Source organism: Hemiscyllium ocellatum, chromosome 36 (assembly GCF_020745735.1).
Source record: "Hemiscyllium ocellatum isolate sHemOce1 chromosome 36, sHemOce1.pat.X.cur, whole genome shotgun sequence".
Taxonomy (NCBI): domain Eukaryota; kingdom Metazoa; phylum Chordata; class Chondrichthyes; order Orectolobiformes; family Hemiscylliidae; genus Hemiscyllium; species Hemiscyllium ocellatum.
Window position 1 is genome coordinate 9,205,206 of NC_083436.1, and position 18,201 is coordinate 9,223,406.

Consider the following 18,201-nt stretch of genomic DNA (forward strand, 5'->3'; position numbering starts at 1 on the left):
AGTATCATCCTGCTCACTGCTGCTCAGTTTGGGATCGGTCAGATTCACTCACCTCCTGATCTCATTACACTCTTGATCCAAACATGGATAAACGAACTGAACCCGAACAGAAGTGAGAATGACTGCTTTTGACTGCATGGCATAAAGGAGATCTGACAAAATTGAAGTTAATGGGAAGTAGTGATAACATTCCATTGGTCTGAGTCCTACCTAACACAAAGGAAGATGGCTTTGGCCATTGGAGGCCACATGTCTCTGTTTCAGGGCAGTACTGCAGGTGTTCCTCAGGGTAGTGTCTCTGTGACCCAACTGCAGCTGCCGCATCTTTCTTTCCACCATAACATCAGAAAGGGGGTGTTCACTGACGGTGGCATAATGTCTAGTCTATTCATAATTCCTTAGATATTGAAGCTGTCTTTGCCAATATGCAGTAAGGTCTGAACAGTATTCAGGCTTGAACTGATAAGTGGCAAGTGATATTCATGGCACACAAATGCCAGACTGTGACCATCTCTAACAAGAGTGAATTTAACCATTGCACCTAAATATTCAACAGCATTACTAGTGCTTGTGGCTGCCATTGACCAGAAACAGAACTGGGTTAGTCATATAGGTACTATTGCTATAAGAGTAGATCACGATTTAGGAATGCTGTGATGTGCAATTCACTCCTCCACCACCAACGCATATGGGTAACAGTATGTGCCATCTACTTGATGCACTGCAATAACGCTTCAAGGCTTCCTGGACAGCACTTTCCAAACCTGCAACCGCTAGAAAAACAACGGGAGTGTTTATATAAAAATACCATCGCCTGCAAGTATTTCCTCAATTCACACATCATACTGACATGGAATTATATCACCATTGCTTTACCTTTCTGGATCAAAATCTTAGAAAGCCCTTCCCAGCACACAATGACTGCATTTGCAGCATTTCAAGAATGCAGCTCACCGGCACCTCCTCAAGGGCAATTAAAGATTAGCAATAAGTGCTGACCCAGCCAGCAATGAATACCCACATCCTGTGAAAGAGCAAAATAAAGCAAAAGACTCATTCCTCTGCGAGGAATGTCAATGGTGAATTGCCACTGAAGGTGGAGGGGAGTTATGTTGAAATGTGGAGTTGTGAAGAGGATGTGAATTTTTTTTCAACATTCTTCTCGAAGGAATATAACTTGTAAGTAATCGTGGAAGGAAAGGGAAACAACATATATTAAACAGCTGACAAAGCAGTTTAACTGCGCTTACTTTAGATTAGATTCCCTACAGTGTGGAAACAGGCCCTTCTGCCCAACTAGTCCACAACGACCCTCCAAAGAGTAACCCACCCAGACCCATTTCCCTATAACTAATGCACCTAACACTATGGGCAATTTAGCATGGCCAATTCACCTTACCTGCAGGTCTTTGGACCGTGGGAGGAAACCCATGCAGACAGAGGGAGAATGTGCCAACTCCACACAGACAGTCACCTGAGGCTGGAATTAAACCTGGGACCTTGATGCTGTGAGGCAGCAGTGCTAAAGTAATGCCTCATGAAGAATCTAGTGAAAAAGAATTAAGCTGAACTGAGGGTGTGGCTGAAGGAGAATGATATCAAAGTTATGTGGCTGACAGAAGGGTAGGAATGTTTTCAGAGAGTTAGAGAATGTGATTTTAAAAAAAACACAATATCTGTTAAAGAAACAATACTGGTGAGGAATCTGTGAGGAAAGAAGATACATGGCAATAAAAGTTGAACTGAAGAACAAGAAGAGCACATTAACACTGCTGGGAATTTACAATTGACTTCAGAGATTCAGAGGGAGATAGATGAGCAAATTTGTCAGCATATTTTTTGGTAGTGCAGAAATACTAGTTATGGAAAACAATTGAAGTAGACCAGAAGTAATACCTCATCTGGTGAAAGATTAATTTTACTGAACTGAGGCATAGATTAGCAATATTGATCTGACAATTTTCAAGTCCACTTTCTTGCCTTTTCCCCATAACCCTTGATTCCCTTATAGAATAAAAAATCTGGCTATCTCAGCCCTGAACGCACTTAACACCCCAAACACGACAGCCGTCTGCAGTAAGGAATTCCACAGATTCAATACCATCAGAGAAGAAACTCCTTATCCCTGTCTTAAATATGTGGCCTCTTGTTCTGAGATGATGCCCTCTGATTAGGACTATATTCACTGGAATTTAGAATAATAGGGAAGATCTCATAGAAATATATAAAATTCTAACAGGAGCGAACAGAGTAAATGCAGGGAAGATATTCTTGATTACCAGGAAGTCCAGAGCCAGGAATCATAGTCTAAGGGCACAGAATAGCCCATGTAGGATGAGATGAGGAGAAATTTCTTCACCCTGGTGAGCCTGTGACATTGTCTGTCACTGAAAGTAATTGAAGCCAAAACATTGAACGTTTTCAAGATGGAATTAAATATAGTTCTTAAAGGTGAACTATCAAAGGATATGGGTGAAAGCAGGAACAATGTACAGAGTAGGATGATCAGCTATGATCATATAGAATAATGGAGCAGGTTCAAAGAACCAGTTGGCTTACTCCAATACCTACTTTCTATGTTTCTTTATTAAATCCTAAAATATCCTTCCAAACAGCATGTATGGATACTCCTACATTACAGAGATTACAATAGTTCGAGGACCCATTTAACCATCATCGACTCTAGGTCAGTTAGGGATGAGCAATAAAAGCTGGCCTAGCCAGTGAAGGCCAGGCCTCTTGAACAAGTAATAAAACTGGGCCGAAAAACCTCAGTCTATGCTGTCATTTGCTATAATTCTAAGATTCTATAATCCAGTTGCTTTTGTACTGAAAGCAATAAATGCTGGAGATCACAACAGGTCAGACAGCATCTATGGAGAGAATGCCAGCTAATGTTTCAAGTCTAGATGATTCTTCATCAGAGATGGAGTGAAGTGTCAAGTGGACAGCATTTATACTACAGTTTGAGGGGGAGGGCGTCCAGGTGTGGGGGTAGAGGGTATGGAGTACTTTTAAAGAAAAGATGTTGGTAGTTCAGATTAAGTGTTCGGAATGTGAGAATAGCAGAACAATGATATGTCTCCTACCATATTTGAAAGGACAGTAACTGGAATGGAGGGAGGAGAGGACATGATAACAAACTAAAAGAAGGGGAAGAAATGGCTCACAATTTAAAGATTTTGGACTCAATATTAAGTCCAGAAGGCTGTAAAGTGCCTGTCTGAAGATGAGATATTGCTCCTTCAGTTTGTGTTGTGATTCACTGAAATACTGTAGCATGCCGAGGGCAGACACGTGGGCATGAGAGTTGTGTTAAAATGACGGCTACGGGAAGGTTGAGGTCCTAGTATAGCACAGACCAGAGGTGTTCTGCAAAGCAGTTACCCTGTCTGTGTCTGGTTTCTCCAATGTAAAGTTGGTCACATTGGATACAGTGAATACAATGCAAGAAGATTGGAAGCAGTGTAGGTGAAATGCTGCTTCACCTGGAAAGGCTGTTTAGGTGAATCGGGAGGAGGTGTAGGTACAGGTGTTACAGCGTCTGTGGTTATGTGGGAAGGTGCAGTGGAGAGGGGCTGTGGTATCGATGGTTGTGGAATGGACTAGGGTGCCCCGGACGGAATGATCCCAGCGAAATGCAGACGGAGGAGTGAGGGCAAGATTTGTTTGCTGATGGCATTCTGTTGGAGTTGTAAGAAATGGAGGAGAATGATCCTTTGAACACAGGGGCTGGTGGGATGAAAAGTGAGGGCAAAGGGTACTCGATCACACTGTCGTTGGTGATGGGAAGGGGCAAGGGCAGAAGCACAGGTGAGAGGTCAGATGCAGTTGAAGGCCCTATCCCACTGTGGGTGGGAAACCATGGTCATGGAAGAGGAAAGCCGTGATCCCCCTTTTATAATGATCATCAATGGGTCCAATAACATTCGAAAAGGGATATGAATTGGCCACAATAAAACCTCAGAAAGGATTTCCCAAACAGCAGTAAGGATCCTGGGATTAAATATTCTTAAGGCAGAGGTAGATAGACTCGTGATTGCCAAGGGGATGAAAGATTATTAAGGAATGCAGCATTGAAAAATCAGATAAAAAGGCTGAGTGTCCTACTCTTGTACGTTGGTATATTCATATTGCCGCTGTGTTCATAAATTCCCCAACAATGCTATTACGCTTTTCTACCCGGGTCATTCAGCCCAGTTTTCACAGAAATGCTCAGTGCAGCATCCACTTAGGAACATTCCTGGAGCTAAGAGGAGTCAGGGCAAGACAGGAGAAAGTGAGGACTGCGGATGCTGGAGACCTGAGTTGAAAAGTGTGGTGCTGGAAAAGCGCAGTAGGCCAGGCAGCATCCGAGGAGCAGGAGAATTGACGTTTTGGGCATAAGCTTATGCCCGAAATGTTGATTCTCCTGCTCCTCGGATGCTGCCTGGTCTGCTGCGCTTTTCCAACACCACACTTTTCAATGCAGGGCAAGACAAGACAAGACAAGCCCCTTGTTACAGAACTAGTTGCTGTATGTTAGGTTTAAACACCCACTTTGAATGGGTGAGTTATTAAGTGGGTACAGTGTGGGTGAATGAGGTAGTTGGTGAGATGCGTAAATTGGTTGGGGTTAGGATTGCTATAGGTTGGTAGCAGTTGGGGTAGCCCAGTCGAATCCGGTCAGGGTGATAGGTCAGGTCAGGAGGATAGTCAGACTGGGTGGTCAGGAGTAAAAATGAGTCGGGGGTGGTCAGTTTTATAGTTATAGATTTTAGACAGGGTTTAAATCCACCTAATATTTCCTGGGTAACTATCTAGGTAAGTACAGTGGAACTGTCTAAACTTTCCAACTATAGATCACGCTTAGAAATTGTCAAGGAGAATCCTGGGGACTAAGGGAGCTGTTTATCAGAAGTTGGAACTTCCTGGGCAATTCCCATGCATTCAACACATCAGGAATTTCAGAGGATTGCATTGCGTATCTTCAGTTGTGTCCAATAATCTGGAGTGTGGAAGCTTTGGCCCAGTGCGATTTCTAATTTTCTACTGTAGCAAACAAACTAAAACCAGTATTAACTAAACATTATACAGTGGGCTAAACAATAAACTAGAGAAAAGGTATTCCCAATTAACCCCTTAACATAACTGAAAACAGGCTGTGTTTATTGATTATGTCGCATTCTCTGCAGAATTGTAGTCTTGTGATTAAAGCATTAACAAGCTCTCATCTCCCTGCTTCACCAAGGTGAATCTTCCAATTGCCTTTTCAATAAAGCCCCCCTTACTCAACCCTCTGAACTTAGTCAAGTGGATTTTCAATTGCAACACCCTCTGGTCTTTAACTCTTGACAATCCTAGCTTCCTCAAACACAGTTTCTGTTCTCACCAGCCTCTGTTTTACGATCAATGACAAAACAATTTATTTCTTCTACCTGCATGTCATCACCAACGCATGTCTTTTATCTAAAAACTCTTGGTTTGACTTGTCTGCAAGCAACAATTTCAACTGTTGTCTCTTTTTTTGTTTAGGTTAAGAAATGTAGCAGTTTTTTTGGATAAATTTCCTTTCCCCTGGCCCCTGCATTATAGGGGCTTGACTCTGTGCAGCTTTCATATGAGGCCACATGACACTTTCCATTGTTCAATTTTACCATGAATTGAAAGAGGTAGTTTAAAACATAACTGTCTGAGAACATACAGCAGTATTAACACTTTGTAATTAAGACTTTTTTTTCTAATTGCTTGCTTTTTAATTTCTGTGATTTATGTGCAAAATATGCAGATTTCTCTGAATGCCAACATTTCCCATTGTTTCACTGGTACAGAATTTTCCACTTTTCCATTTCTCTTATGCAAAATGGATTTATTTTACATTTTTCCACATTATATTTCACCTGCTACATTTTTGCATACTCACTTAGCCTGTACAAATCCCTTTTCAGCCTCTTTGGGTCTTCCTTACAGATTACTGTCATATCAAACCTTACATCATCAGCGAACTTAGATAACACTCAATTCTCTCAATTAAATCATTCAATTACTAAGGTGAGGTCCACAAATTAATTTTTGTGACACCCCATCACAGCCACACCCTGTTCATTCAAAAGCCTTCCCCTTAGTTCCACTTATGCCTGTTAAGTAGTCCTCAATCCACATTAATTTATAGCTTCCAGCCTCACAAACATTTTAATGCATAGTCAGAATTGGAAAGAAACCTATTTCAGAAGCAGCCTTTCACCAGAAACCATTTGGCCAGAAGATGATGAAAGCTCCCTCTGGGAAATTAACTTAAGTTTAGGATTGTCAGTTTGGCTTCTAAAGTTACACATGTGTGTACAGAAAAAATGTACACACCCCGTGTCTATTTTTACTCAAAAAATAGGTGACAGCAATCCTCTGGCTAATTTCTCAGGCCAGTGGTTTGACGAGTAAGAGTCAAACTGCCTGGTTTGAAATGTAAACAAGGCTTGGCAGTCAACTGTCAGCTATTAACTCATACATTCTGTATGATAACATGCCACCAATCAGAGTCTATTTTCCTCACATACAACATAAATTTTGGTCATCCCTTACCTTAGTATTCTTACTAATTGAATCCTGATCGATTCAAGTCTAAAGACTGCAACAAAATGTACTTTATTTTCAGCAAAACATAACTTATATTTATTAATTGAAGGAGAAGTTGTAGAAGGTGAAGATGTGGTGGACTCAACACTTTTGCTCAAATGGGACAGAATGAGCTTCTTGATCCATCTTTATCTTATTATCTTCCAGATACAGATTCATCTACTCAGCATTTTTAGCACTTTCTTCAGTGATGCTTAGAACAAGAAATTCTGTGACAGAGATGAGTCTTTAAAAGTTTTTTGATGGGATGTGTGTCTACTGACAGTGAGTAGATTATTGCTGATAAAGTACTGCCTGATAGCACCGTCAATGACACCTTCCATCAGCTTGCTGATGATCAAGAAAAGGCTGTTGGGGTTGGATTTGTCCAAAATTTTTTCTGAATAGAATATCCCTGGGCAATTTTACACACTGCCAGATGGATGGACGTATTGTAACCATTGGAATAGCCTAAGTGTGCAGTTAGTTCTGGTGCATAATTTTTCAACACTATTGCTGGGATGTTGTCAAGGCCCGTGGCCTTTGAGGTATCGAGTGCCTTTACCTGTTTCTTGACATTATGCAAAGTGAATGAACTGACTGAAAACTGTGATGCTGGTGATGACTCATCTCTTTTGGCTGATCAAACGGTTGGAGTAAGAGTATATATTTCGCTTTGTCTTAATATTAATTTGCTATGTAGTCCATAACAAAATATGTTGGACTAACACCAGAACTACACACATCTATATTACATATAAGCTAAAAAAGAAGACTCCACTGGATGCAACACAACACCTTTGTGTAGAAATAACTTAGAATGCGTTTATGTGCACTGCAAGTGGATGTGAAAATTCTGCAATCTTCAGTGTATCTAAAGTGCGATTATCAGCAAATGTTCCAGATACTGTCTTGGGCTCTCAAGCGCAATAGTTCAAAATCAAAGTGGAAAGGAACTCATTTTCACTTCCCATTGTATAAAAGGAGTCACTGATTGATGGTTACAAGTGTTTATCTTTCCCTTAGTGGTTTGACTTCATGGTGCTTGATTGAACATTGTAGCTCTGTGACGACTTTTTGTCCTTTATTTCTATTTGCAGCCTCAGTTGTAAATGGGATTTTTCAGATACCACTTATTCATTTTTCTTTGATTTCTTTTTGTTGTGATGTTAATCAATGGGCTGAGTTTTAACTTTCAGACTCAACTTGCAGTAGTACAAGATGGTAGCACACTAGGAATTGAAAATTTTCCGAAATTTATTTGTCATTGACTTTTTAACTAAAACATTGCATTTGGCAGTTGGCTTCCAGGTTTTCTGACCAGTTAATGTGGATAGCCATGATGACAACCAGATGCAATCTTTATTAATGCCACTATCTAAAGAAAAGTGGAGTTGTAAGTAGGCAGGGTGCGAAGAAGGCACGAGGCACACTTGCATTCATTGGTTAGTGCGTTGAGTATAAGAGTTGGGAAGTCATGTTGTGGCTATATAGGACATTGGTGAAGCCTTTTTTTATAATACTGTGTTAAATTCTGGTCTCACTGGTGTGGGAAAAATGCTTTTAAACTTGAAAGGGTTCAGAAAAAAATTTACATGTGTAATCCCAGGATTGGATTGTTTGCGCAACGTGGTAGACGTGATCTATATGGACTTCAGTAAGGCATTCGACAAGGTTCCCCATGGGAGACTGGTTAGCAAGGTTAGATTTCATGGAATACAGGGAGAACTAGCCATTTGGATACAGAACTGGCTCAAAGGTAGAAGACAGAGGGTGGTGATGGAAGGTTGTTTTTCAGACTGGAGTGTGACCAGTGGAGTGCCAAAAGGACTGGTGCTGGGTCCACTACTTTTCATCATTCATATAAATGATTTGGATGTGAGCATAAGAGGTATAGTTAGTAAGTTTGCAGATGACACCAAAATTGGAGGTGTAGTGGACAGCGAAAAAGGTTATCTTGGATCACAACGGGATCTTAATCAGATGAGCCAAGGAGCTGAGGATTGGCAGATGGAGTTTAATTTAGATAAATGCGAGGTGCTGTATTTTGGGAAAGCAAATTTTAGCAGGACTTATACTTAATGGTAAGGTCCTGGGGAGTGTTGCTGAACAAAGAGACCTTGAAATGCAGGTTCATAGCACCTTGAAAGTGGAGTCGCAGGTAGGTAGGATACTGAAGAAGGCGTTAGGTATGCTTTCCTTTATTGGTCAGAGTATTGAGTATAGGCGTTGGGAGGTCGTGTTGTGATTGTACAGGACATTGGTCAGGCCACTGTTGGAATATTGCGTGCAATTCTGCTCTCCTTCCTGTCGTGAAACAAGTTTCACTTGTGAAACTTGAAAGGGTTCAGAAAAGATTTACAAGGATGTTGCTAGGGTTGGAGGATTTGAGCTATAGAAAGATGTTGAATAGGCTGGAGCTGCTTTCCCTGCAGCATCAGAGGCTGAGGGGTGACCTTAGAGAGGTTTATAAAATCATGAGGGACTTGGATTGGGTAAATAGACAAAGTCTTTTTCCTGGGGTGGGAGAGTCCAGAACGAGAGGGCATAGGTTTAATGTGAGAGGGGAAAGATGTAAAAAAGATCTAAGGGACAACCTTTTCACACAGAGGGTGGTGTGTATGTGGAATGAGCTGCCAGAGGAAGTTGTGGAGGAAAGTACAATTGCAACATTTAAAAGGCATCTGGATAGGTATATGAATAGGAAGGGTTTAGAGCCGAATGCTGGCAGGTGGGACTAGATTAGGTTGGGATACCTGGTCGGTATGGATGAGTTGGACTGAAGGGTCTGTTTCTGTGCTGTACATCTCTATGACTCTAAGTGCTGATCAGAGGTAAAAATAAAACTCCAAGACAAGAGCAAAGCTGGAAACGCACATTTGCAGAACAAATCCGCTGAGCAAATGTCTTTCATGTCGACAAGGAAACTAATCCTATTTCTTAATATTTTCAACCTGTCAATTTTACAAAGCCATCAGGCTCTGTTGTGCTGTCACCATTTTGACCAGATAACTTGCAGCCTATTCACTTAGAATTCTTGGTTAAAATTGCAGCGATTGACCATTTCATTGTATTTAAATGTCAGGCCCACTTGTTCTAGGGGATTTTTCCTTGCTCAGAAGAACGTACTCAGGCTAACAGCGGAAATTGGTGGGTTCCTGCTGCCTTCCTGACGCACTGGCAGTTTGTGGTCTCTTAACCTGCTGCCTGCACAGAAACCCACCCACTTAGTCAAGTTAAAATTCCCCACTGGGTTTCTGCACTCATAATGTAAGGCAATTGCTGATACGGCTGATTAAATTGTAACATGCAAGACCTGAGTCTATGCAGAACTTAATTTGTTCCTTTCTAACTCATGATTCAGCATTTTTCAGCTGATGCATTTTTTCGATGACATGCACGCATAATAATAAAAATGACAAAGTAAGTTGGTTTTAGACAGAAGGTATCTTAAACAACATTATAGATGACAACATTTGTCAAGCATTTAGCAATCACAGGATTTACCATGACTATCCATATAACAACATTAATGTGCACAGAAATCCTTCACCAACGAATGTGTAAAGACCACTCAGACTGATGTTTTCCCCAAGTGCACTTCAAAACAAAATCAACTGCTTGTCCCTAATGGTTCTCCCGCCGTAACTTCCAAGAACTGAATCATGGACTTCCATTGGATTGGTTCACATTTATTGACAAACTATAGATAGAGATTTGACATTACCTTCTCCAGGATGACCGATCAGTAGAATCTCCCACTCACCATCAGGCATATTTAGATACTGATAATCAACCTGTTTGTCCATAATACCACTGAGATGCTATGACTGTCTTATAAAGCCTCTACAGTTGTAAAGCACTGGCTTAAAGTATTTTAGGACATTGTAAGACATGGTACCACAAATATGCAGTGAGACGACAGTGATACGCACTGAGCCATGACTGACATCTGAAATATAATGTGTGTTTGATTTATAGTAAAAGCACAAATTAAGAACATTAATGTCATAATTTAGGACATTAACAAATTATCAGTGCTTGACTATTGACAGCATAACTATTGGGAATATCTGTAGGCTCTTGTACATGTTTGACATCACAGTGTGATTTCGGGAGTTGTTAATGGAACATTAAATGTTTTGTAGGATTATACTAAATCTCAATCTTTTCAAAATAAAGGTAAGTCTTGAAGTGTGGTGACACTTATACAGCGTCAAGATATTCAAAAGCATTTTGTAGCAGCAAAGTACTCTTGAAAAAATTACTGTTGTGATGTTAGAGGTCCTCTCATCCTTCTAAACACCAGCCAGTATCGGCCTAAGCTGCTCAATTTCTCCTCAAAAGACATTCCTTTCATCTCTGAAATTAATCTAGTGCATCTTCTCTGAACTGCCTCCAATGCATTCACTCACTCACTGGTCTACTCAACCATTGGTTTACCCCCTCCAGGAACTACACTTGCTCACCCACTGTGTGACACTTACTATCTCGGACCCACAATAACTCAAACTGTCAAATTGCATAGAAACTCATATCTCTTCTATGTTATGTAAAACAGTTGATTAATTGACAGTTTCCATTATTTATCTCTCCATTACTGCTTTGACTTTGTATACTTGGTTGAACACTATAGACGCATGACTGCCATTTTGTTTTCTATTTCTATTTGTGGCTTCTGTTATGATTGGGATTATTCAGGTGCTAGTTTCTCATTTTACTTGCTGGTATTGCTGATAAATTGTACCCTTTCTATATTCATTCTCCAGATGTAAGCAACACTGGCTGTCCAGCATTTATTCCACATTATAAATTGCCCCAGAGAAGCAGTTATTGAGCTGCCTTCTCGATCCATTCCAATCCTTGTGCTGTAGATATACCAGCATTGCTGTTTGGGAGGGTGCTCAATGCTTTTGACCCAGTGAATATGAAGCAACAGCAATATAATTCCAAGTCGAGATGTTGCGTGGCTTAGATGGGAAATTGCAGGTGGTGGTGTTCCCAAGTATCTACTGCCCTTGTCCTTCTAAGGAATAATGCGTTGCGGGTTTGGAAGGAGCTGTTGAATTGATTTTCTCTTGCTGGAGATGGGCACTGCTTGACATTATCAGCTTGCCACTTACCAGATCTGTGTATTCGCCAGGTTTTGCTGCATTTGGACATAGACTGCATCAGCATCTGAGGAGTTGTAGAAGTTTCAATCATCAAAAAACATCTCTACTGTTAAACGGTTGGAAGGAATGTCATTGATGAAGTATCTGTAGATGGTTGAGCCCAGGACACTATCCTGAGAAACTCCTGAAGGAATTTCCTGTGGCTGAGATGATTGACCTCTAACAATAAGAGCCACCTTCTTTTGAGGTAAATATGATTCTAACCAGAGGAGAGTTTCTCCTGACACCCCCTTGATTCCAGTTTTGCTTGAGTTTGTTGATCTCAGTCAGATGTTACTTTAATGTCAAGGGTAGTCAGTTACACTTGAGTTCAAAGTCTTCGAGGAGAAAATGAGGTCTGCAGATGCTGGAGATCAGAGCTGAAAATGTATTGCTGGAAAAGCGCAGCAGGTCAGGCAGCATCCAAGGAACAGGAAATGCGACATTTCCTGTTCCTTGGATGCTGCCTCACCTGCTGCGCTTTTCCAGCAACACATTTTCAGCTACACTTGAGTTCAACTCTTTTTATCCATTTTTGGATCAATGCTGTGATGAGGCCAAGAGCTGAGTGAGCCTAGAAGAATACAAAGTGTGCATCAGCGATCATATTATTGTTGAATAAGCTACATTTAACAGTACGGTTGGCAACAGCTTTCATTATTGCGCTGATGTTGAGAGTAGACAGACTCCCTTGACGTTACAGCCTTTTTCACATCAGTTAACATCAACCTGGCCAGAGAACCACTGGCATCACTACTGGGAAAACTAGGACCACAAACACCAGACAGCACCAACTTCATCAGCAAAGAGAAACATCCTCAAGCTAGTGGACCTGCACCTCACACTCACAAGTCAATGGAGCACCAATGGGATTACCAATATCATGGCTCATAGTGGAAGCAGTAATGCAGTGATTTGAACAAGGTGCCCTCCCATCTATTCAACCTAAACTTTGGGTCCGCTATGTAGATGACACCTTTGTCATCCCAAAATGGAACAAATTAGAGGAATCATGCAACACTATCCACAATATCCTGATAGGCCTGAAATTCACAAAAGTGGAGGAGAATGACAACAGACTCCCATTCCTAGACGTGACAGTTGAATGTACAGTTAACGGAAAGCTTTAAACCAGCGTCTACAGAAAAACCACAAACACAGACCAAATACTTAACTTAAAAAGCAATCATCCCAACACCCACAAATGGAGCTGCATCAAGACATTATTTCAATGATCTACCTCACACTGCACCACCCAAGAACTACAAAAACAGAAGAAAAATATCTGTACGACGTTTTCAAGAAAACCGGATACCCAATAAACACAATCTGCTGATTCCTTAGAAACAAACCCAAACAAGCAGACACAATGCAACCAAAAACTATAGCCACATTACCTTACAATAAAGGCATATCAGAAATGACTTCCAGACTACTCAGACCCCTTGGCATCATGGTAGCCCATAAACCTACCAAAACATTTAAACAGTGACTAATGAACCGAAAGGGTCCATTAGATGTTACCAGCAAACTAACATAATTTACAAGATACCATGCAAGAACTGTAACAAACACCACATTGGATAAACCAGCAGGAAACTCACCACCAGGATACATGAATACCAACTGGCCACCAAAAGACATGACCCACTATCACTAGTTTCTATACATACAGACAAAGAAGGACACCACTTTGACTGGGACAGCACACACATCCTAGGACAGGTGAAACAAAAACATGCATAAGAATTCTTAGAGGCCTGGCATTCTAACAAGAACTCCATCAATAAACACATCGATTTAGATCCTATGTACCTTCCCTTGAAAAGAAAGAATTGGAAATGATGTCACTCACTTTAAGAAACCAAGACCTATAAATAGAATGGTGGAACATAGCACCAGTGCTTCACTGGAGACTCTTATTGATGATGTTACATAATATGGTGACAAAATGTCTGAAAACAAACCTTCCACCTCAGCGAGCTAACTTACATAAATTGAATTATTTGGATTTGTTCTGCTATTTGAGCAGAGGCCACAACTTGGAAATGGTCCATGTTTCTGGGTAGATGCCAGTGTTGTAGCTATAATGAAACAGCTTGACTAGTGTTATGGCTACATCTGGAGCACAGATCTTCCATACAATTGCCTGTAGCCTTTACAGCATCAAGTCCCTCCATTCTTCATGATGTGGAAGTGCTGGTGTTGGCAAAGTCAGAAGTCACATGACACCAGGTTATAGTCCACCATGTTTATTTGAAATCATAAGTGTTTGGAGCGCAACTCCTTTGTCAGCTGAAGCGATAAAGGAACAGTGCTCTAAAAATTTGTGATTTCAAATAAACCTGTTGGACTATTACTTGGTGTTGTGTGATTTCTGACTTCATTCTTAATACAATGTGGAGTGAGTCCAATTGACTGAAAGCTGGCATCTGTAATACTGGGGACCTCAGAAGGAATTCAAAACGGATTGTCCAATTAGCATTTCTGGCTGAAGTTGTTTGCAGTCTTCAACCTTATCTTCTGCACTGATGTACTGGTCTCCCCAATTATTGAAGATGGGGACATTTGAGGAATCTCATTTTCCAGTAGGTAATTTAATAGTCCATCATCATTCACAACAGGATGTGGCAGGTCTGCAGAGCTGTCAGTTTTTAGATTCCTTAGCATTGTCTATCGTACATACCTCCATTGTTAGGTATCAAGCTGTTTTCTGGCTTCACCAGGTTGATACGTCATGTTTGGGTATGCTGACAAACCCTCCTTGACTTTTAGTTGAACCAGGTGATCCCTGACTTGGTGACAAAAGTAGTGTAGGGGATCGACTGGGCCCACGTGGATACAGATTGTCATTGAATCTAAATCTGTTGATTGCTTACAGGATTTAATGATTCTCCAGTTTTGAATTGTTGATCTGTTGAAATCTATCACATTCAGCACTGTATAGTGTCAACCAACAAGTTGGACAGTATTCTTAATGTGAAGAGGGATCTTTGTCTCCACAAGGATTGTGCAGTGATCATCCTTACTGATACTGTTATAGACTGATGCACTGGTGACAGCTAGATTGATGGTGATTAGGTAAAGTAGGTTTTCCCCTCCCATTGGTTCTCTCATCATGTGTCCCACTTCCAGTCCAAACATAGTAGCTGTGTCCTTTAGTACTCAGCCATCTTGGTCAATAGTGGTGCTACTGAGTCATTCTTGATGTCAGACATTGATATCCTCCACCTAACGTACATCCTGTGTCCTTGTTCTCATAACTGCATGCTCCAAGTTATTTTCAACATGGATTATTGATTCACCTCTTGGGGGGCATTACGGTAGATGGTAATCAATAGGACATTTCTATGCCCATGTTTGATCTGATGTAATGTAATCAGTGGGACAAACATATCCAGAGATAGCGTGGAATTTGCCGGGGGACAACATCTGTCCATTATGAGTTAGTGAGAACGAAGATGTCAGGCTGACTAGTCGAAGGCCAAACATTCCCAATTTAAGCACAAGTCCTGAGATGTTTGTAGAGAGGACTTTGCAGGGTTAACAGGGCTGTGTGACATTGTCATTTCCACTGCTTTGGTCAATGCCACACGGTCCGTGTGATTTCACTCCATTTATCAGATTGTGCAGTGATTTTAATACAAGTGAGATGCTGACTAGGCCATTTGAGTCAGCATTGAAGACTTAGCCACATTCTTTGAATCTGGAGTCACAGGAAGGCCTGCACAAATGAGGTTGCCAGTTCTTTATTACCTAAAAGACATTAGCATCCAGCACATTTGTTTGTGAGGAACTTGATATTCCACAGTGTCCAATTAAAAGAATGTGATTTGACTTTAAGCAGACAGTACCTCAAGGAATGAGTTCTGGTAACTATATCAGAAGTTATTATGTCCAGTTCCCCAGTTTGCTAAGGTTTGAGATGGGTTATCCCCACTTTGATTAAACTTTCAGGTAAAGGGGGATACTCTTTGTTATTCGCCTGCACCCTTGATTGTTCACAACAGTATGAATTTAAAAAAGAACCCTTCCCCTTATGGATACCTTTTTCCCAAATCAAATTTATTTGTTTTAAAAGGTGCCAATTTCACCAGGTTTTCTTGAGTTACCCAAATAATCTTTACCAGTTACTAAATTTGTGAAAAAGAAATTATGCAACATGCATACACAGAAATTAGGAATAAGATTTGAATCCAAAAAAACATAGAAGTTGAAAAAGACATACAGATCAGTGTCAGAGTCATTTGTGAAGAAGTTGATAGTAAAAGTTGCAGCTCTAATAGTGGATGTTACCAGTGACATGGACATTGTTAATTGACAGTTAATTGTGAGTTTCTTGACAATTGCATGTTGATTGAAATTATTTTGTCCTGGCTCCTCCCACCAATATTTGGCTGGCAGTAATCAGATGGAGATCTGATTTGTAATTCTTCTTTATCTGCAGTGCAGGGGTGTTTATTGGTTGGTCCAAGCTGTTAACTGCACAGAACATATGTTTACATCATTACACATCAAACATTAACACATACAGATCAGAATTAGAGCTCACTTCTTTAAACTCATTTTTGCTGTGTATCCCTGAAACGGTAGACAAACATTTCTGCAGCGTACAGTTACTTGCTGAGAAGGGTATAGTAACCAGTCTCTTGTTATCTCTTCCTTTTTCGTCTTTCTGTTTGAAGTTTCGCTGATTCTATACAAGTGTGACATAGCCACTGAATTTGCATCTGCTGTTAACTTTTGGCTGCATCTCTTTTTTATATAAAAAAAATCATATGCTGCAATTAAAAGTTCAGTATGTCAATCGGTAACTGAGGTTAAGACCCTATGTTATGACAGAATCACACATGACTGATTTTTATGGAATGAAGTTATCCATTCCACCAAGAAAGCATTTGTGGGCAGCACGGTGGCACGGTGGTTAGCACTGCTGCCTCACAGCGCCTGAGATCCGGGTTCAATTCCCGACTCAGGCGACTGACTGTGTGGAGTTTGCACGTTCTCCCCGTGTCTGCGTGGGTTTCCTCCGGGTGCTCCGGTTTCCTCCCACAGTCACAAAGATGTGCGGGTCAGGTGAATTGGCCATGCTATATTGCCCGTAGTGTTAGGTAAAGGGGTAAATGTAGGGGTATGGGTGGGTTGCGCTTCGGCGGGTCGGTGTGGACTTGTTGGGCCGAAGGGCCTGTTTCCACACTGTACGTAATCTAATCTAAAACCATGCAAATATCTAAGACTAACATTATTCCCAAGCCTGTTCTTATATAACTTAGTACGGGAATGATCCCATTAACAGATAGGACAGGATATTGACAGATATCAGTTCTGGCGTATTGACAACAACAGCAAGTTGTATGTACATAGTTCCTCTAATGCAGTAATACGTTGTGACTGTTTTACAACTTTACATGAACATTTTCACACAAAATATGACACTTTGCCACATAAAGAGATATTGGGTGAGGTGAGACAAAGTTTGGGACAAGAGGCAGGTTTAAAGAAGGAAGAGAAAGAGACGTCAAGTGGTGAGAGATTTAGGGAGGAGGGAATTCTAGAGTTTAAGACCTAGGAGCTGAAGACATGATGATTAATGGTGTAGCAATTAAAAATCAGAAAAATGGAAGAATTGAGAAAAATGGGTAGGCTTTCTATACATTTGATAGGTTAATCGCAAGTAATTTGGTCCATTTTATGATAAAACTGACAGGTTATAGAGTTATAGGGCATGGAAACAGACCCTTTGGTCCAACTCATCCTGCACTGACCAGATATCCTAAACTGATCTAGTTCCATTAAGTATTCCTTTTTTTTATGCAAAATTTGCCTAATTCAAGCTAAATGAAAAAAAAAGACAATGATTTGGATAACAATGGCAGCTTTCATAAGTTCAATGTCCCAAAACAATCAGTGCTATAACACTTTTGCGATGCAGTTATTGTTGTAACATAAAGAATAGAACAGTCAATATATGCACACATTGCTTCAACAATTATTAATTAAATGAATGGTTAGATCATGTGTTTTAGGGATTGGTTGAGAAATAAATGTTGATCAAGATGCATTTAGCGAATCAAATGATATAATGACACTTAGTGGTAGTCTTATTTTCTACTCTAATTGAATATATTTTACATATACATACTTGTTTTCATAACATTGGAGTGTTTCTATAATATTTTGGTGCAATGGCTAAGGTGTAATAATAAAGAATACAATTGTTTTTTTTCAATTATTTTTGTTTATTTCAGTGATTATAAGAACTTTAACCCTGCCAATCATTAACCAGTGTAAAAGCTATATCTGATCCAGAGGTAAATAGAACCATTTCCCACAGAAAGAATTCCATTTGCTAATAGACTAATTCTACAGAAGCAAACAGGTCCATACTTTCTCTAAATACTCCCATTAATACTAATTTTTCCTTCCAGCAAAGCATCTGAAATACAAAGCACATTAT